The sequence below is a fragment of the Pongo pygmaeus genome, chromosome 22, assembly GCF_028885625.2.
Source record: "Pongo pygmaeus isolate AG05252 chromosome 22, NHGRI_mPonPyg2-v2.0_pri, whole genome shotgun sequence".
NCBI lineage: Eukaryota > Metazoa > Chordata > Mammalia > Primates > Hominidae > Pongo > Pongo pygmaeus.
The window spans coordinates 9045598-9068088 of NC_072395.2; the positions used below are offsets into that span (position 1 = coordinate 9045598).

Genomic DNA, 22491 nt, shown 5'->3' on the forward strand with positions numbered 1-22491 from the left:
AGGAGGGGCTCTGACATTGCCTGGGGGTCAGTGGGGACCTTCAGGACGCTGAGCACAAAGTTCCCTGGGATATGGGCACCGGAAGGTGAAGCTGCAGACCCAGCCTCCTTAGAAATGATGATAGATGATGGACAGATAGATGATAGATAGATAGATAGATAGATAGATAGATAGATAGATAGATAGATAGATACATAGGCAGACTGACTGACTGAGGAACAGACTGATAGACCCACAAATACATAGATAGACAGCCAGATACTGGCCTGCTTGTCCACCTTTCTGAGAGCCCAGTGACGTGGGTCATTTGAAACTAACCCCAACACTAATGAGCTTGGAGATAAGGGAGGAGCCAAGTTTGGGCCCCCCCAAGGTGCACCCAGTGTCCCCCGGGACTCTGCAAGGCCTCTGGGTCACCTCCCCACACCTCCTGTGGGCAGGTGCACACTGCTGGTCCTGTCCACACGCACTGAGTCCACCCCCCCAATTCAGCCCGCAACAGAGGAAGAGCCACCCATGGGAGATCCAGGCTGCTACGGCTCCTCTCAGTGCTTATGTTTTAAATCCAACATGTGTTTTCTGATTTGGACAACATTGCAACAGAATTTCACCAATGATTTTCATTAGGAATGAAGTATGAATAGCCTGCAGAGCCCTATGGAGTTCAGGATGGGGCAAAACCAGTTATAAGAGAGACCTGGGCAAGGGCGTTTATGTGCCATGGAGTCTGGGGTAAGCAGCTCACACTGAGAAAATCACATTTGTTCATGCAGATGATCGAAGACCAACACCCCTCCCCAGAAAACAGATGGACAGAAGGAAGGTCCCTGCACCCTCCCTCAGAGTCGGAGCCCCCTGCCCTTTCTCTTGGTGATATGGAAGGACACCTGCCATTTCCCTCTGGCCCACCCGGGATGGTGGTGGCAGGACGCCTCCCCTTTCCCAAGATGAGCCAGTCGTGGCCTTCCTGTGGCAGCATTTCCCAAGGAAAGGGACCTGAGCCACTCTAAGGAGACTGGGCTCCATTGGGCAAGCACATTCTTTGCCAGGTATGTGTGTGGTGAGTGCTTTCTCCAAGTCCATGGCTTCACTTTTCCCTTTGCCAATGGTGGCTATCAAAGAGAAGAAGGTCTATTTCATGAAGCCTGCTCTACGTTGAGTGTGAGTCTCAGAGTTCATGTGAGGGAAACTTAATTCCAAATGCAACAGTGTTGGGAGGGGGGCCTTCACAGGGTGAATCTGAGCCCTCATTAATGGATTCCTGCTGCTATCACAGGAGTGAGGTAGTTATCACCGGAGAGGGTTAGTTATCCTGAGAGTGGGTTAGTTATCCTGGGAGTGGGTTAGCTGTCCTAAGAGTGGGTTACTTATCACGGGAACAGGTTAGTTATCAGGAGAGTAGGTTCGTCATCATGGGAGTGGGTTAGTTATCCTGAGAGTGGTTTAGTTATCATGGGAGTGGGTTAATTATCCTGAGAGTGGGTTAGTTATCTTGAGAGTGTGTTAGCTGTCCTGAGAGTGGGTTAGTTATCATGGGATTAGTTTAGTTATCATGGGAGTGGGTTAGTTATCATGAGAGTGAGTCAGTTATCCTGACAATGGGTTAGTTATCATGGGAGTGGGTTAGCTGTCCTGAGAGTGGGTTAGTTATCAGAGGAGTAGTTTCATTATCATGGGAGTGGGTTAGTTATCCTGAGAGTGGGTTAGTTACCACAGAGTAGGTTAGTTACCACGAGTGTGGGTTAATTATCAAGGGAGTAAGTTAGTTATCCTGAGAGTGGTTTAGTTATCATGGGAGCACGTTAGTTATCCTGAGAGTGGGTTAGCTGTCCTGACAATGGGTTAGTTATCACGGGAGCAGGTTATCACGCGAGTGGGTTAGTTATCATGAGAGTGAGTAAGTTATCCTGAGAGTGGGTTAGTTATTATGGGAGTGGGTTAGTTATAATGGGAGTGGGTTAGTTATCCTGAGAGTGGATTAGTTATCACGGGAGTGGGTTAGTTATCCTGAGAGTGGGTAGATATCAAAGGAGTGGGTTATCCTGACAGTGGGTTAGTTACCATGGGAGCAAGTTAGTTATCCTGAGAGTGGGTTAGTTATCATGGGAGTGGGTTAGTTATCCTGAGAGTGGGTTAGTTATCACGGGAGTGAGGAGCCTGGTCCCTTCCTTCTTGCTCTCTTGCCTGTCCACCTTCCTTCATGGGATGTGGCAGCAAGAAGACCCTCATCAGTCGCTGCCCTTCAACCTTGGGTTTCCCAGCCTTCAGAACCATAAGAAATAAATCCTTGTTCTTTACAAATTAGCCAGTCTCAGGTATTCTGTTATAGCAACACAAAATGGACTAAGATAAAGTCCAGGTTATTTCTTTTTTATGTCTTATACTTTTGTGTCCCATTTAATAAATCATTGTCTAACCAAAGTTCATAAGGACATTCTTCTACATTTTCTTCTAGAAGTTAAATAGTTTAAGAGTTCTGTTTTGTTTAGGATTTTATCCAGAAGACATAAAGGACTATTACAACTCAAAAATAAAAAAAAAATCACTTAACAAGTTAATGAGCAAGGGCTATGACTGGACACTTTATGAAAGAAGATGTAGGAATAGCCAATAATTTTGTGAAACAAATCTTGACACATTTAGTCATCTGAGAAGTGCAAATTAAACTAAAAATGGAATACCACCGCATACTGACTAGAATATGTGAATTTAAAAGACCAATGGCATAGGTATTATGAGCACTTGGAACAACCAGAACGCTCACACACTGCTGGTGATACAAAAGGCACAGTGACTCTGGAAACTGTTCTGAAAGGTTAAACATCCACCTACTTACTGTATGACTCAGTCACTCAGTGCTTGGCATTCACCCAGAAGAAATGAAAATAGATCCTCAGAAAAACTCTAAGTGGATGTCTGCAGCAGCCTTATTTGTAGGAACAAAACACCAGGAATAACCCACTGTCTGTGGGCAGATGGAGGAATCTACTGTGGTTTATTTTAGGTTGAGATGCAATGGAGAGGCCTGAACTCCTGACACCTACAGCGCCTGGAGGAAGCTCACACACCCAGGTCTCACGCATGCCCAAGCTGAGCCTCTGATAACCGTTGAAAGACTGACTTCTCTGAAATTTATCAGCCAGCCCCACCTGGCTCTAGGCATGTGATCACGGGATGGGGCTACCTGAGGGCATGACCTGTGAAGGGGGGCTCATTGCAGTGAGGGGGGTTCATTGCAGTGAAGAGGGGGTTCATTGCAGTGAAGAGGGGGTTCATTGCAGTGAAGGGGGCTCATTGCAGTGAAGGGGGGCTCATTGCAGTGAAGGGGGCTCATTGCAGTGAAGGGGGGTTCATTGCAGTGAGGCCGTTCATCAGCAGGGCACAGACGGCAGGCCTAACATCGAGGGACTGTGGAGTCTGCGTGAGTGACCGTGCCTGGGGCCATGACTTGTGAAGGGGGGTTCATTGCAGTGAGTCCCGTTCATCAGCAGGGCACAGAGGGCAGGGCTAACATCAAGGGACTGTAGGGTCTGCGTGAGTGGCTGTGGAGAGGCCAGGATGCCAGGCACGGCCCCGAGGGAGGGCAGGGTTAGGAGAGAGAGGCCTTGTATGTTTTGTGCAGAGGGAGTTGAGATACTTGCTCTGAAGTAATGCACAGTAGCTTCTGTCCTGAATTTAGGAAGAGAAGCCAGGTCTAGAAATGTGGAATCCCCAGGACTTGGACATGGGGATGTGGTTGGAATGACCCGGTGGGTGATGCCAATGAGAAACACAGGGGAGGGCACGTGACAGACACCCCCCGGGGCCAGAGCTGATGCTGGGGGTCAAGGGCGAGGGCATGGCTGGAATCTCCACCTGGCTCAGGGAACTGGCGGCTGGTGAAATGCTGAAATTAGTTGCTTCATGCCCTTCTTGGACCAGGCTTGAAACTGGAGACCCTATGCCAGCCCCTGGTCTGAGAGGACAGGGTGACAGGTGCTGTCATTGCCCAGGTCAAATGAAGGGTCTGAGGCTGAGGGGGTGGACAGGTTTGTCCAGGACCACACTGGTCACAGGCGCTGGAACCAGAGTACAGACACCGTTGTTCTGAGACGGAGTGCCTTCCTACTCTCTCGGGAAGCAAGGTGGCCCCTCCGAGGAATCCTGACCTGTGGGACCACACGTCAGTGTCCCAGTAACCACAGCGGTGCCTAGAAGGAGAGAAAACCACCTCCCGGTCCGTGCAAGGATGGAGGCAGACACGAAGTGTGACATGTGTTTCCAGAGGTGAGCACCTGCCCAGGAGGTGCAGAGGGTGTGCAGGACATGGGACAAGGCAGAGAGGATGCCCAGGACAAGCTCTCCGCAAGGCCAAGGGCCCAGCAGTGCACCTCGGGGACTGGCCACACAGGCAGGTCAGCGACCAGCGGGTGAGTTACTAACAATGTTCGCCACGATTCACGTTATGCACATGGAAAGGGATTTTAGGAACAGCCGACTACAGGAAGGCGGCGTCCAGTGGAGGAGAAAGGTGGGCGTGGTGGAGGCCCTGGGAGGGGAGGCCCTTTTGCCGCCATCAGCTGCCTCGTCCACAGGTTTCCCTCTCCCACGAAGACGGCCCCAGCGGAACTCACAAGTGATTAGGGAGGAGGCAGGAGGGCCTAGGGTCTCCTTCCTGCAGTTCTGCATTTGGGAGTTAAGGCTGGGGACAGGAGCTGGAGAGGGGAGGCTGGCAGGGGATTAAGATTCCACCTGAATCCAGGAGGCTCTGCCCTCTGTGCCAGCCCCAGCTCCCCTGGCCCATGAGAGCAGGTCCCATGCCCTCTATCCTCACACGTCGCTCTAGGAAACCACCAGCTATTGCTTTGTAGGAAGGATAAGTTCTTCCATGAGCACGTTTACAAATTTGCTCCTTAAATGAAGACTATATATTAGAAAACTGTCAAAAATATTTGGTGCAAGTTTTTACATCCTATTCTCATAATTTCAAAATCTAAAATCTCCTCAACACCAAGATACTTGGCACAGAAGTTACAAATTCAGGCCACTGAAGGAATCCTTGAGATAAGTCACTGGAGGCTTTCAGTGGGAATCCGATACAGTCACGACACTCAGCCAGATACTTAGGTGGGAAGTGCTTTTCTAAAACGATATAGTTTTCTAACTTGAGATCTTATTCTAACTAATGAAAAAACATAACCTTGACTCCTCCAGAGAAAAACATCCACATTCAGGTTCAAACTCCCTTAAAGTTTATGCCTTTCACTTCACTCTTAGTTCAAACCTAGACACACCCCAGGGGCCACAGCCCTGGAACAGGGAACCTCTTGGAGGGCATCTGTGAGCTGTGCAGACACAGCAGAGACTCCAAGCAGGTACATGGCACAGGTCTCCAAGAACCAGCCTTGCTCCATTCTTCACCCAGGGTAGTCCTCCCTGTCCTCCCCTAAGATGGTCTTCACCCCACTCTCCCCCAAGGATGGTCCTTACCCTACTCTCTCTTTGGTGATCCTCACCCCATTCTCCCCCCAAGATGGTCCTCACCCCATTCTCCCCCCAGGATGGTCCTCACCCCACCCTCCCCACAAGATGGTCCTCACCTCATCCTCCCCCAAGGATGGTCCTCCCCCCATCTTCCCCCAAAGATGGTCCCCCTCCCATTCTCCCCCTAGAGTGGTCCTCCCCCCATCCTCCCCCAAGGATGAACTCACCCTATCCTCCCCCTATGGTGGAGTGTATTCATGAAGTGTATTCATGAATACATGAGTATATTTGTGAAGTGTATTCATGAATAAAGAGATAACCCAAATAGCAGTAGTATCAATTAATGAAGTTAAATTTGTATTTTAAAATTTCATTCAAAGAAAACTTCAGGTCCATTGTTTTCCAAATAAATTATATCAAGCATTTGTGCAAGAAATGATATCGATTTTTTAAAACTCTTAAGACAATTGACAAAGGAGTATTTCTCAACTTCTTTATGATACAAACATTATTCAAAATAGAGGCCATTAGCAAAAAGGAAAAACAATAAGTATATCTATCTTATGAATATAGATGCAAAATGTTAACAAAATGCTGTCATATGAAATCCAAAAATATGTAAAAAAGAAAATACATTATGACCAACATGATGTATCTCATGAATGCAAGGTTGGTTTAACATTAGAAAATCAATGTAATTCAGTACAAACATACTAAATTTAAACTGTATGGTTGCCAAAATATATGCAGAAAATCATAATATCCAACATCCATTCCCAATTTAAAAATTCTCAATAAAGAACAGGAGAGAAATTCTTCAGCCTTGTATCAGGCAACTATGCAAAACCTATGAATGCTACCATACTCAGCTGTGGAAGACTGGAGGCACCCTCATGCTCAGGAACAATGTGAGGATATCTGTGCTTACCAAGTCTGTTATCTATCACAATGGATATTCTAGCCATGGCATATGGAAAGAAAATAAAACCATATCAGAAAGGGAGAAACAAAATGGTCTTTATTCACAACAACATGATCAGATATGTGGACAATGTTGTAAAATCTAAAAACTGGCATTTGAACAAATATGTAGTTTTAGCAAGCTTTCAGAATACACTGTCAGAATGCAAAACTAAAACTGTATGTGTTTTATTAGCAAGAAATGATATAAAATAAAATTTAGAAATCCATTTACAAAAACATGACAAAATAAAATACATTTAGAGGTAAATCTGACAAAAACTGTGCAAAATGTGCATAGCAAATACTAAAATGCATACCTACTAAAGAAGACCTAACTTGGTCAAGACACGTTCTGTCTCCAGGGATTTGAAGACTCCACATGGCCAAGATGTCAGCTCTCCCCACATTGACCTCTCCAATCAATGCAATCCAAGTTAAACTCTCAGAAGCCATTTTTTGTAGAAATTGATGAACATTATAAAGTTCATAGGGAAACTCAAAGGACCAGGAATAGTAAAACTACCTGATAGAGAAGAAGACATGCACCTGGTGGCACCACCTGACAACTATGTCCTATGAAGCTAAAGCACACTGAACAGCCTGGAATTGGGCAAAGACAGGGACGTGGACCTGTGGGGCAGGAGGCAGGAGGCCAGTTGTATGTGGCCAACTGCCTTGCCAGCATCCAACATCCATTCCAAAAAAAAAAAAAAAAAACCCAGACAAAACAAAAACAGAAAAACACACTTTTTTTTGCAAAGACAATTGAGTGAAAAAAATAATTATTTTCTAAAAACTGTGCTGAAAAAATTGGATACTAAAGAAAGGACTTTGTTCCATATCACACACTGTATAATTTCTTTCTTCAAGATGAATCATGAAGTTAAATATAGAAAACATATGGCTGAAGACATAGGAGAAAAGTGTTGTAACTTTGAGTTTTAAGAAGTATTTCATCTATGCTACCACAGAGGATAATTTCTTTAAAAAATGATACATTCATTTTCATCAAAACAGGAACTTGCTCTGCAAAAGACACTGTTGAGAGTACAGAAAAGTGAGCAACATGCTAAGCGAAAATATCTTCATCTGTAGCTCCCAGGTATGAATACAGAGAACCCCCAGCACTGAATAATTCCAAAGCAAAATACCCAACAACCCAGTGTGATTAAAACGCCGTAAGTGTTGCACAAACTCTTTTCCAAAACAGATAAATATAGGCAGAATGAGCCATGAAATAGTTCCTGACAGCTTTATACCACAGGGGACTGCAAAAGAGAATTAAAACCAGACGCCCCCGTAGGTCTACTGGAATGTCTAAGAAGACTAATCAAACCAGGGGTGAGATGATATCAGCCACTTAAAACTCTCATACTCTGCTGGAGGAAATGTAAAAAAAAACCTCATAAAACGCTTCAGCAGTTTCTTACAATATTTACCATTAACCCACTGAATTACCCAGCAAGGCCATTTCCAAGTATCTACTCAAGAGATATAAAAGAATATGTGTGCATGAGACCTGTGGAGCGGTGCTCAGAGCAGCTTCATTCCCAACATCCCACACTGAAAACCACACCAACTCTCTTCAGCTGGAGAAAAGACATACAGGTCACAATGTATTCACACAAGAGACATGAAAGCATATGTGTGCACGAGACCTGTGGAGCAGTGCTCAGAGAAGCTTCATTCCCAACATCCCACACTGAAAACCACACCAACACTCTTCAGCTGGAGAAGACACATACAGGTCATGATGTATTCATACAAGAGAACAGTGCTCAGAAAATAGGAACAAGTAACCCCAAAAAGTGCAGAAATCTCAAAATCATTGTGTTAAATGATAGAACCCACATTCAAAAGAGGACCCAACAGAAGACTCCACATGTTCAACAGCAGGAGCAGCCATGCTAAGGAGGAGGAGGCCAGGGCAATGATGGTCCTGAGTTGGGGGTCACGCATGGTGGCAGCACACACGGGGTGGGGCCACTTTCTAGGGGAGGAATATACTGAATGGCCTTATTCGTGAGGCAATCACAGGAGCACATACAATTGTCAAGTTAAAGGTGTTAATTTAAACAATATTAGGAAAATAAGTAGGTGAACATTTCACTCTTGGGTACATAGACATTTACAGCTAGAGTCCTATGTCCTCTTCCTTAAAGAAAAGAGTGTTTTCAAATCATTCATAATCTTTAATTGGTAGAGGGGAGAGAGAGAGAAAAAGAGAGAGAGAGGAGAAGGAGGAGAGGGAGAGGGACAGAGAGAGAGAGAGAGAGAGAGAGAGAGAGAGAGATTCTCCTTGTAACTGAGGTAGTAAGCCCAACTCGACTCCAGAAGTGGGGCTTGGACCCCGGACCAGATTGAGGACTAGCCAAATCAGGGAAGAGGCAAAAGTCTCCACTAGACACACCCACCAGGGCTGTGTCACTTTACAATTGCCATGGCAACACCTGCCATGCCCCTTTACATGGCAACAACCCAAAGACCAAGAAGTTACCACCTCATTTCTAGAAATTTCTGCATAAACTGCTCCTTGATTTGCATGTAATTAAAAGTGGGTATAAATAGGAGTGCAGAGATGCCTCTGAGCCATGGCTCTGGGTGAACTGCCCATGGGGTAGCCCTGCTCCACAAGGAGCCGGACGTCTGCTGCTGCCGTGCACGGCCACCGCCTGCCACACTGGCCACCCTGGAATTCTTCCCTGGGCAAAGCCAGGAACCTTTCTGGGCTAAGCCCCAATTTTGAGGATTGCCTTCCCTGCCTCACAACCATAACATGTCAAAGCATCAGAATACGGAGACAGAGTGACAGTGAAAAACAAAAACCATGGAACATTTTATATCTGTGAATGTTATGCTTCAAAATCTCAAAAATTTTTGTTCTTCAAAGTTCAATAATGTGATTATTTCTGCAATACTAAATGCATTTCAGATTTACAGGAAGACCACTTTTATTAAGAAGTGAAGTGTTAAATACCCGGGCGATGATCATCTTAGCTGTTGGTACAATGGCTCCTTTTACTGTGGGAGTATCTGAAGGGATCTCAGATTTCAGTATAAGAATGGCTCCATGTGGCTGGAGGAAAAGAGAAACCCCCAGGTAACTGGTTCTTTTTCCCTGGTGTTCAAAATTCCGTCACATTTATAGTAGCCTGGTGTTTATCTGGATTGGAAGAAAAAAAAATCACTACAGAAACTGTTTTTCCCTAATGTTACAAAACAACCGTCATATGAGGATCAAAGCTGAGCCGAACCTGCCGGTGAAGGAGGTCCTGGGTGTGAGTGGGCACTTGCCACACACACGCTCTATCTCTAGAGAGCACAGAGTGGCCCAAACTCGAACCTGCCAGGGACTCAGCACACAAGAGCCACTGGAGCTGCCCCTGTCGTTAGTCAGCAGAGAAGGCTACTGCAGAGGAAAACGGTTCTCAGTCCTCATACAAACAGCGGACTCAGCTGTGACCACGTATGTTCATCCAACAAGCCCAACATCAATGTGCTTGTGATGTGGTTTGGTTCTGTGTCACCGCCCAGATGTCACGTTGAGTCATAATCCCCAGCGTGGGAGGTGGCTCCTGGGAGGAGGTAATGGGATTGTGGGGGTGGATTTTTCATGGACGGTATAGCACCATCCCCTTGGCACAGTTCTCATGGTAGTGAGTTCTCACGGTAGTGAGTTCTCACGAGATTTGGTTTTTAAAAGCGTCCCCTCTGCCCTCTGCCCTCTCTCCCACCCCAGAAGTGGAAGCGGCTATGTTTCCTGTACAGCCTGCAGAACGGTGAGGCAGCTAAACCTCTTTTCTTTATAAATGACCCAGTCTGGCTTCAAGCATTCAGCTTGCTTCAAGCATTCGGAAACCAGCCACTGCTGGAATTATTGATGGGCCGTGGGGATGGTTGAGAAGCAACCATCCTGATTTCACTTATGAGATAAAGACTCGGATTCCTGAAGCGGTTATTTATGCATTGTTGTTGAAAGGGCAAATAACTCCTTTGTTCTGGGCGTTACAAATGTTTCTATTTTAACAGCCTTATGATTGATATTAACTTTTTGAGCTTTACTTGGTGTGCCAAACAGACTGCAAAAATATTTTATACAAATTTTGAATTGTTGATTCATGTTAATATTAGGCTTTGGTGACTCTGAATGTGAACGTTGAGGTCAAACTGTTTGCCAAATCAGCATCTCACATTCCCACGGGCAGTGGAGGAGAGCTCCGTTCCTCACACCTCACTGACACTTCTTATTTCTGTCTCTTAGGTAATGGCCATTTTAGGGGGTGTGAAATCACATCTTGTAGTTTTGATTCTCGTATCCCCACTGACTATCGATGTTGATAATCTTGGAATGTGCTTATCGGCCACTTGTAAATCATTTTTGGAGAAATACAGTATTCTGACTACCATAGAGTTATTTATATTTTATTGTTGTGTTGTCAGAGTTTTTAAAATATCCAAGATACAATTATCTTAGATATATGATTTGCAAGTATTTTCTCCCATTCTTTAAGTTTTCCTTTCACTTTCTTAATGTCTTTTGAAACAAAACGTTTATTACTTTTAAATAAATATAACATCTTTTTTTCTTTTGTTGCTTGTGCTTTTAATATCATGTCTAAGAAGCCATTGCCTAAAGCAAAGCCATGAAAATTTTCGTGGATGTATTCTGTTAAGAGTTGTATAGTTTTATCTCTTACGTTTATGCCTGTGAGTTATTCTGAGTTACTTTCTGTGTCTGGGGTGCATGAGTAACCAACCCCACTCTTTTGCACGTGGCTATCCAGTTATCCCATTCTTTCCACCACTGGACTTTCTTGGAACCCTTCTTGAAAATGTTGGACCCCTTCTTGAAAATCAATTTACTGTAAAGGTGAGGAGTTATTCTGGACCACACACTCGATTCCACAGATCTCTGTGTTTGTTCCTATGACACCTATGACAATACGTGTCCTGATGACTGGAGCTTTTTTTTTTTTGAGACAGAGTCTCACTGTCGCCCAGGCTGGAGTGCACTGGTGCAATCTCGGCTCACTGCAACCTCTGCCTCCCGGGTTCACGCCATTCTCCTGGCTCAGCCTCCTGAGTACTGGGACTACAGGAACCTGCTGCCACGCCCAGCTAATTTTGTTTTTGTATTTTTAGTAGAGATGGGGTTTCACCCTGTTGGCCAGGATCGTCTCCATCTCCTGACCTTGTGATCTGCCTGCCTCAGCCTCCCAAAGTGCTGGGATTACAGGGATGACTGGAGCTTTGGAGTCAGCTTTGGAACCAGCACATGGGAGTCCTCGCAGTGGCCCTTTGGGGGTTTGAGGGTTTCAAGTCCCTCAAATTCCTGTGTGGAGATCTTAACCCCTAACATGGTGGTGCCAGGAGGTGGGGCTTGTGGAGGTGATGAGCTCAGGAGGGCAGAGCCCTAGGAATGGGATTAATGCCATTTGAAAAGCTACACAGAGAGCTCCCTGCCTGCCTCTCCACCAGGTGGGAATACGAGAAGAGGAGCCTGCATCCTAGAAGGTCCTCACCAGAGCCTGACCGTGTGGACTCCCTGATCTCAGAGTTCCCACCTCCAGAATTGAGAGAAATAAGTTTCTGTCATTGATAAGCCACCAAGTCTACGGTACTCTGTTACAGAAGCCTAAACTAAGACAGTCCTCTGAATTAGTTCTTTTTCAGTGTTGCCTTGTATTTTATCGTGGGTTATTTGCACTTTGAAATAAACTTTAGGATCTGCTTGTTAATTTGTGAAAAAAAGGCCACTGGAATTTTGAAAGGGATTTCATTTCCTGTGGATTCATTGGGAGAAATAGCACCATTTTAAAAAATGTCTTCTAATAAATGAATGATCTGTCTTTCCATTTATTTTCAGTTCTTCTTAACAGTGTTTTGTGTCTTTCAGTATATAAAATTTGTGCCTCTTTTGTAAAATGTATTCCAAGATATTTTATGCTATGTGAGCATAAAATAAAAAATAATCTTTTTTCTTAATTTTATTTTGAATTTTTATTTCTGAAGTATAGAAACCCAATTGATTTTTGTGTATTGCTCTTGTATCCTGAAAACTTGCTGAACTTGTGTATTAGCTATAGTAGTTTTGTGTGTTTGTGTGTCCTGAAAGACTGCATACAAGATCATGTCATCTACAAATAGAGAAAATGTTACTTCTTCCTTTGTAATATTCATGCCTTCTTCCTAATGTTCTTGTCCAATTTTCCTGGTGAGAACCTCTAGTACAGTGGTACCCAACCTTTTTGGCACCAGGGTTTTGTGGAAGACAGTTTTTCCATGAACTGTGGGTGGAAGGAGTGGTTTTGGGATGGTTCAAGCACATTACATTTGTTGTGCACTTTACCGTTACTATATATTGCAATATATAATGAAAAAAATATACAACTCACCATAATGCAGAGTCAGTAGGAACCCTGAGCTTGTTTTCCTGCAACTAGATGGTCCCATCTGGGGGTGACGGGAGACAGTGACAGATCATCAGGCATTAGATTCTCATAAGGAGCGTGCAACCTAGGTCTCTCGCGTGTACAGTTCATGATAGGGTTCACACTACTATGAGAGTCTAATGCAGTCGCTGATCTGACAGGAGACGGAGCTCAAGCAGTAATGGGAGCACTGGGGGGTGGCTATAAATACAGATGAAGCTTCACTCACTCACCCGCTGCTCACCTCCTACTGTGTGCCCTGGGTCCCAACAGGCCACGGACCAGTTCTGGCCCATGGCCCGGGGGCTGGGGACAGACCCCTGCTCTAGAACAATATAAATAAAATTGGCAAGAGTAGGCAACCTTGTCTTGTGGTTGTTCTTAGGGGGAAGCCTCTGTCTTTCACCATTAAGTGTGATGTTAGCTGTTGGTTTTGTAGAAATCTGTTTAAAGGTTATTGAAGTTTGAATCTATTTCTAGTTGGCTCATTGTTTTTATTATGAAAGAGTGTGGGATTCTGTTAAATGCTTTTTGTGTATATATTGATAGTATATATTTGTCATTTATTCTATTAATGTTGCATTACATTGATTTACTTTTGCATATTAAGCAAATCTTGCATTTCTGAGATAAGTCCTACTTGGTCATGGCGTGTAATTTCTTACACATACTGCTGGATTGCGTGTTCTGATATTTGAGAGTTTTCTCATCCATATTCTTCAGAGATATTCACTTGTGGTTTTCCTGTGAGGTCTTTGTCTGACTTTGGTATTTCAGTAATATTGGCCTCATGCGATGCGTGGAGGAGAATCCCTTCTTCTCTGTTATTTGGGAACAGTTTGTGAAAGATTCGTGTGAGTTCATCGTTTTGTTTGGTAAATGTAGGCATGAAGCAGTCAGGTCCTGAGTTTTAGTTTGTGGGAATTTCATAAATGTAGGCATGAAGCAGTCAGGTCCTGAGTATTAGTTTGTAGGAATTTCATAATTACTATTTTAATCTTATTATTGTGATATGTTCAGATTTCCTTTTTTTCTTGGGTCACCTATAGGTTTGTCAGTTTTCAAAGCATCTTTAAATAACCAATGTTTGGTGTTTTATTTCCTTCTGTTTATTATTTTCTAGTCTCTATATCATGAATTTACATGCTACTCTATTATTTCATTCTTTTGCCTCTTTGAGTTAGTTTGTTCTTCTTTTTCCAGGTTCCTAGAGTGATGCAGCATTGACTTAAGATCTTTCTTATGTTTTAGATACATGCATTTAGAGCTATAAATTTCCCTTTTAGTAATGCTTTGACTACATTCGATAATTGCATTTAATTCATTTTGGTATGTTGTGGTTTTGTCTTCATCTCAAAGTTAGAAAACTAATTTACTTCCTGATTTTTTGTTGCTTAATTGATACATAGCGATTAATTCCCCATGTGTCCTTCTGTTGACGATGCCTAGTGTTTCCACTGTAGTCACAGAAGACACTTGTGTGCTTTCATTACTTTTAACTTTAGTCATGTTTCTTACATCTCAATGTGTGATCTTCCTGGAGAATGTTTCATGTGCAGTTAAGAGTCTGTGTTCTGCTGTTGAAATGTGGAGTGTTCTAGAATGACCACTTCAATACAGGTGGTTGATGGCACAGGTCATTTCTGTGTCCCTGATGATTTTCTGTGTGGTTGTTCTAACAATTGTTGGGAGAGGGGCCTCAAGTTCTAAGACTTATACTTTGAGATTCCTCTGTTTGTCCCTTCACCTCCATTAGTTTCTGCTTCACATCTGTGCAGGTGTGGTATTTGGTGCACAATTAGCATACATAATTAGTATTGGTATATATTCCTTTTAGGTTATTTTAAACATAATTGTATAAAGTCCCCTTCTGTATTTGGTAATTTTACCTGCTCTTAAGTCTACTTTTTCTGATATCAATATAGCAACTCCTGCTTTCTTTTCATTTATGATTGCATGACATTTCTTTCCCCATGCTTTTACTTTCAACCCGTATATGTCATGATATTTGAAGTAAGCATTTTGTAAATTACATAAAATTGGGTCATGTATTTAAACCTACTCTTCAACTATCTGTGTCTTAATTAGTGTGTTAGTCTGCTTACCCTTTATGTAATTATTGTTATGTTAGAGATTAAGTATGGCATTTTTTGTCTGTTTTCTGGTTCTTTTATTTTTTTGTTCTGCTTTTCATTTCTCTTTTTTTTCTACATTCTATGGCAAGAAGCAATTTTTAACATTACTTTTTGGCTCATTTTTATATCTGTGTTTTTCTTTCATCTTCTTAGAGTGATCACTCTAGATATTACAATCTATATACATATAAATTATATATAAATAATATATATAGTATAGAATATATAAAATCACAGGCTAGTGACATCATCACGTGACCAGTTTGATTACAACATATAAACATTTTCTCCATTTTGGTTCTATATTGCGTTCCCAATACCTAACACAGCTGTCTTAAATATCATCCCAACAGATGTTTAGAATCACATCAGAACCACTTTAACCATCAATGAGTATTTATTCATTTTCTTTAAGTTCATGTCAGGTGGATAATGTGCTAACGTAACAGGGTTGGAGGGTGACACATCTCACATGTGTGCATGAGTGCCCGATCATCATGCTTATGAGCTAAAAAGGATCGTATTTTTTTGCTGCTGTATTTTTCTTCCTTCAGGGTCATATTAATTATCTAGGCTTCATAACAAAGCACCAAACTGGATGGCTCGAAACAGGAGAAGTGCATGTCTGTTAGATGTAGAAGCCAGGAGTCCAAAGTCAAGGTGCCAGGAGTCCAAAGTCAAGGTGCCAGGAAGAAACATCTTCCCTGAAGCCCGTAGGTGAGAATCCCTTCTGGCACCCCCGGCTTCTGATGTTGGGTATCGATCCCTGGCATGCCTTGATGATGCCAATGTTAGCTTCTGTTGTCACCTGGTGTCCTCCCTGTTTGTCAGCTGTGCCGTTGTAGCATTGCTGGAGTTATCACTGACACTGGCTGCCTGTTACGATTCTTCTTTAGCTATGAAGTCTCTCATGGGCCACTGAATTCCCTCTACCAAGGAAACTGAGCAAGTCTCTTTGCTGATAGCGTGGTGGCTTCAAAGCCCACCAGAGCAGCGTTCCGGGTGAGGGAGGGCCTGAGAGCTTCTCTCCTCTCCCCTGGGGACAGTGAAGTGCCCTGCACCACCGCCGCCTGCCCTCTGTGACCCGGGCACAGCCACCCTCACATCATGAATCCCTGCCCTGCACCGACACCGCCTGCCCTCTGTGTCTGGGCACAGCCACCCTCACATCGTGAACCCCTGCCCTGCACTGCCGCTGCCTGCCCTCTGTGACCCGGGCAGAGCCACCTTCACATCGTGAACCCCTGCCCTGCCCTGGAGACGCAGACACAGGAGTGGTCCACAGCGGTACCCTCATCCTAGGTTTTGCTCTCTGCAGTTTCAGCCGCCTGAGGTCAACGGCAACTTCAGGAATAAATGTTTCACGAGTTTAAATCATGCCCTGCTCTAAGGAGCCTGGTGAAGTTGGCCCCAATGTGAATAATCCCCTCATCCAGCATATTCAGCCATCTGGGCGACCTGCCCATTAGTCATGGACACTGCCTGCTGCTGAGGCCGGACCACAAACACCATCATGGCATGAGGACCTGGGACTACCACAGAGGGAAAGGTGTCACATGGCCCATGGCTGCAGAGGGCATGAAGACCCAGGGCAGGACAGAGGGAAAGGTGCCACATGGCCTATGGCTGCAGAAAGTGTGAGAGTGGGAGGACCTAGGCCCCTGCAGAGGGAAAGGTGTCACATGACCCATGGCTGCAGAGGGTGCCAGGGACCGGGGTCCACCGCAGAGGGAAAGGTGTCATGTGGCCCACGGCTCAGCGTGTGTCACTCACCTCTCTCATGAGGTGGGCATGTGAGCATCTCAAGAAGGGGCCTGCCATACAATGAGATATTTTCAGAGAGAGAGAAACCACATTCACATAACTTGTATTACAATATTTTATTATATTTCTATGTTACTATTAGTTTTGTTGTTAGTCTGTTATTGTGCCCACTTTGTATTTAAACTCAATCATAGATCTGTGTTTCCAGGAAGCAGCATGGTCTAAGTTGGTGCCACTCGAGGTTCTAGGCACCCGCTTGGATGTTGGAGCAGATTCCAACCACAAGGGAGATGCTGTGCTTGGAGCATTGCAGGCTTTCTGCCTGTTCCTTCTCTCACTGTGAGGCCCCGGCATGGCTGTGGAAATCTAATGTTTCTTGGTGCTCCTGACGCAGAGTAATTTATGTTTTACTGGTGTCCTCGTTCCTGCCCAGATCTGTCACACAGCCATCATTCACAGCAAGATCCCAACCCAACGAGAAATGTGAAAACCCCAGAACGCCCTGCGGCCTCCGATAACTCACTCCCAATTTGCAATTCTTTCATGAGGGCTGCAGGCTATCAGGAGGGAGAAAAATAGAATAAAGCCCAATCAAAAACGATGAATTAACAAGTAAGAGATAATTAAAATGGGCTGGTTTAAACTTAATTAACATGCAAATAAAATTCATTGAGGTTGATATCTTGCTTCGTTATGAGCTCTGGGAAAATAGAGACTTAAAATGATTTCTGCTGAGGCGGACCCTGATCCTTGAACCACTCGGTCTGATGACCTTGCCGGGCCAGTGACGAGCCCAGACAAGTACCTGTTCTTAAATTTACACAGAAGCACGGAGGATAAACTTAGTGATTTCAATATGTTATCCCCTTTCATTGTATAAGCCGTGAAAACTTTGAGAGTAATTGATTGAAGCATAGATTTTTCTTATTTACAAAAAAAAATTGTGTTTCTCCTAAATAAGTACAATATTTAGGACTCAAATAAGAATGAACACTGTATTTTCCTAAACTATTTCTCCTTTTGTTGTGTTTTAGTGGCACAAAAATATCCCTTTTATTTGCTGTGACAGTGTGGATAAGCCCAGTTGGCCGTAGAACACGGCTGTAATTGCATCTCGCTTTGGGTTCAGGGATAAAGCTAATCCACTTAGAGACAGATATTAGAAATTCAGATGTAATATGGCTCAAATAAATCTCATTTGAAGTAAAAGAAAGACTGCCAAATTAAGCATGCACGGAATAGCTCCTTTGAGTGCGTTCTGAGCAGAGAATGGCACCAGGTCAGCATTGTGGCTGTGATCCTGTGGGCCAGGCTCAGGTGTGAAGGCAGGGCGGGCTCAGGTGTGAAGGCAGGGCGGGCTCAGGTGTGAAGGCGGGGCGGGCACAGGTGTGGAGGTGGGGCTGCCAGGGCTGCCAGAGGGAGTGGTGAGGAGGCAACAGCAAGGGTGTGGGGGATGGGGGAGGGCTGGGGAGCACCACTGCAGGGCAAGGGGTCCTGGGCGTGGGGCTCACAGAGGAGCTCGGCCTCCCTGGATGCTGTCCTTTAAGGGGCCCAGTCCTGTGGGGGCAGCTCCCTGGGACGAAACATCAGATGGGGCCCATGATGAACCGAGGCCAGGACACCTGTGAGTGGAGGGGAAGCAGAGGCTCCAGGACAGCAGGAGTCCACGGAGGCTCCTGCTGCTGTCCCAGCCCGAGTCTACCTGCTGGGATCCCAGCCTGAGTCCAGGGAGGCCCCTGCTTCTGCTGAGAACCTTTTGTGTGGGGGAAGCCGTGGGATCCCTGACCACCTGTCCCATGAGGCAGTCACAGTGGGAGGCCAACCCCAGCACGCAGCCACGACCCACGGCGAGATACTTCTCATGGGAACCCGGGACTCCCGTTCCTACCTGGTATCCAACATGAATGCCAGAGACTTCTGTGTTCACACAGTGCATGCCACCTCTTCACCAAGGCCCCCTTATATAGTGAAATAATTTTTAAGTTGTAATTTTAAAATATCAAATGACAAGGTGTCATCACATGTGTGGCACATCTGTACAGTAATAAGCACTTTGGAAACATCATCATTTATCTACCAGTGTGCCTATATTAAAAGAGTAAAATACCAAATCATTGTGTATAAATTATATCTTTTTGTGTCACCCAGTATTCACTGCAGTAAATGTGGTCCAGTGTTGAGTACCAGCTCCACACAGATGAGAAGGAAACAGGAGAGTGAACGTGGAATGCAGCCCTAGGATAGTCCCCACATGGCCTGAGGGTCCTCCCTTCATGGCCTTAGGGTCCTGGGTCCTCCTCTTGCAGCACTGGGGTCCTCCCTACTTGGCCCAGGTTGCACAGGCACCCCCCATGTGAGCAGCGCCGGGCCAGCTGGATCTCCCTGGAATGTGTGCACAAATGCTCTCTCTTGCATTTTGCATTGCAAGAACTGCAGCACTCTCGTCCCTGTCTCTGTAAGTTTTTTACCCCTTTCTTTCTCCAGAGCAACTTGGGGCTCAGATTTGTGCATTTGTCTTTAAGCAGGGGCACACACCGCTCAGCACACTCCCAGAGAAGAAGCCTTGACTATGGGAATAAAATGAGCCCAGAGGGCCACAAATACGGCTTCACATTCGCACTCTTGAGAGAAAGAAGACATTTATTTCGCTTTGTTTTTAATTGGCAAGCATCTTTTAAGCCCACGCTTCCAGCTCTCAGTGGGGGGCAGAGCACTGGCCCACGGAAGATGCCACATCTGCCCCCAGAAGCAGGGTCAGGGCTACCTTGTGTGGCAACAAGGCATGAAGGCTGCCAGTCATCTGACCCGGACACTATCCTGGTATCCAGGAGGGAGGGGCAGTGTCATCTGACCAGGACACTATTTTGGTATCCAGGAGGGAGGGGGCAGTGTCATCTGACCCGGACACTATCCTGGTATCCAGGAAGGAGAGGGCAGTGTCATCTGACCCAGACACTATCCTGGTATCCAGGGGGAAGGGGGCAGCGTCATCTGACCCGGACACTATCCTGGTATCCAGGGGAAGGAGGTAGTGTCATCTGACCCACACATCTTTAAATGAGAGAGAGGAAGACAGAAGAGTCAGGGCTAGAGGGATGGGTAGAGACAAAACTCTGTGGCCATTGCTGGTTTGAAGATGGGGAAGGAACCATAAGCCAAGGAACAGGTGCCTCCAGGCATGGGAAGGAGGAAACAGAGGCTCCCGGGCACCTCCAGAAGGACCCAGCCCTGCCCACAGCTTGACCTTAGTGCCATGAGCCCCACTGCAGACTTTGACACCCAGAACTGCAAGGGAATGAATCTCAGTTGTTTTAAATCCTCAGCATTTCATGGAATTGGCCACAGCCGCGATGGAAATGACACGGCTTCCAGTTCTGTTCGACTTAAAGAAGAATAACTTGATACTCACAGCTTGTATACCCATAAAATTGAATATGTGTGATAGAAAATACGTTTTCCAAGATAAATAGAACCTGGTATATGCCATGTCCTGTGCGCATTTTCATGTGGAAATGGGCATACTCAGTGCACAGGTACATGCCACCCACACCCTGTCCTGCCCAATCCCCTCCATGGCCCGGTGCAGAGAGAAACCCCCACTGCCGACCTTGGTCTGTGGATAGAACATTTACACGCCATACATTTCTAACAGAAACATTCCTACAAACCTGTTTGAATAATACTCAGAATTTTATTTTCTGCGCATTGGGTAATTTACTCATGACCCCTTAACAAAAGAGATGCTGATCCTTGAAACTGTGTGAGCTCCACCATGAATCAGTAAGAGATGGGAAGTGGACATACCGTCTCTCCGGTTCAGTCTGGCGAAGCTGGGATTGTGGCTGCTGGACAGCTCGGAGGAGCTGCTGAAGGACGACGAGGGTAGGGTGGACACCAGGGGCTCCTCACAGTGATCTGCGGGGAAACACCGCGACAGGTTAGCACCTTGTTATGGCACAGGCTCATACATGACATGCTCATACATGACACACTCATAGCACATGCTCATACATGACACACTATAGCACATGCTTATACTGGACATGCTCATACGTGACACGCTTATGCATGACACACTCATAGCACACACTCATACACAACATGCTTATATATGACATGCTCAGGTGTGCACAGCTGTATTCCATCACCAAATGGAAGTGGTGTGTACGTGGTTTGGTGTAAGCCCTGAAGGCACGAGTGAAGAAGGAACGTCCCTGGCCTCCACTCCTGCCACACGGCCGTCTCTCTCCTGCACCTGTGGCCTCATGGAAAATTCCCTAGATCAGCTGACAGAAGACAACTAGACTCGGGCCAGTTTTCCAGATGGTTCTATGCCATGTGCAGGTGTCGCCCAGAAGTGGGGGGGCAGCAGCACCACAGCCCCTGCCCAGGACATCGCTGAGGGCAGTGGGGAGGTAAAATCCCCCCAGTGGTCAGAACTTCAGGCAGTGACCCTGGACTCAGCATCACGGACTCCACCCACCAAGGCTAACCGGCTACAACCACCACTGAGTGCCATCAGCCAGCAGCAGAGGCTAGCACAAAGCTCCGAGGTGGCACCATTCCCCTGGGGTCGGCCAGCTGCCTGGGGCAGGTGGTCACATCCACGGCTTCCATCAGGGGAGCGGCAGCTCCCTGGGGAGCTTTTTTGTCCTGAGTGGAACAGAACTCGGGGGCATGGATTTGCCTTCCCTGTGTGCCACGCTGTGGCCAAAACTGCCATCCCTGACTCAGAAAGCCCCACCCCACCATGGGGTCCACACAGCATTTCTTCTGACCAAGGACCTCCCTGCACAGCCAAAGAAGGGCAGCCGTGAGCCCAGGCTCCTGGAATTCCGAGTTCACCAAGTCCCCACCACCCTGAAGCTGCAGGCTTTATAGGAACGGGGGACGGCCTTCAGAAGTCCAGGTACTGTGCCCACTTGGTGGTGATGCTGGCAGGGCTGGGGTGAGGCTCTCCAGAGGCCACCTCGGCTCCAAATGAGGCTCCAGTACATGGAGCTATTGCCCCTGAGCCAGGGCTCGCTGGGCCAGGAACAACCAGCAAGTGTTTTGGAGTTTCATACAATAACTTCTGTTTGAAGTCAGTTACAGTGCACAGGAATACGTGCTATCGTGTTATTTCCAGAGAGTTAGAGTGCACAGGAATACGTGCTATCGTGTTATTTCCGTAGTTATAGTGCACAGGAATACGTACTAGCGTGTTATTTCCAGGGAGTTAGAGTGCACAGGAATACGTGTTATCATGTTATTTCCGTAGTTATAGTGCACAGGAATCTGTACTAGGGTGTTATTTCCAGAGAGTTACAGAGCACAGGAATACGTGCTATCGTGTTATTTCTGTAGTTATAGTGCACAGGAATATGTGCTAGCGTGTTATTTCCAGAGAGTTATAGTGCACAGGAATACGTGCTAGCGTGTTATTTCCGTAGTTATAGTGCACAGGAATACGTGCTATCATGTTATTTCTGTAGTTATAGTGCACAGGAATACGTGCTATCGTGTTATTTCCAGAGACTTATAGTGCACAGGAATACATGCTAGCGTGTTATTTCCGCAGTTATAGTGCACAGGAATACGTGCTAGCGTGTTATTTCCAGAGAGTAATAGTGCACAGGAATACGTGCTAGCGTGTTATTTCCAGAGTTATAGTGCACAGGAATAAGTGCTATCGTGTTATTTCCATAGTTATAGTGCACAGGAATACGTGCTAGCATGTTATTTCCAGAGAGTTA

At 45.6% G+C, this 22491-nt stretch overlaps 1 non-coding gene across 1 annotated transcript; it reads right to left on the bottom strand.

Moving 5' to 3' along the window:
• Nucleotides 1-15411: 15411 nt before the first annotated feature.
• On the bottom strand, nt 15412-15511 carry LOC129027115 (small nucleolar RNA U13). Its single transcript, XR_008498203.1, has one exon. It is a non-coding gene; the product is annotated as a small nucleolar RNA U13 (small nucleolar RNA).
• Nucleotides 15512-22491: the final 6980 nt, after the last annotated feature.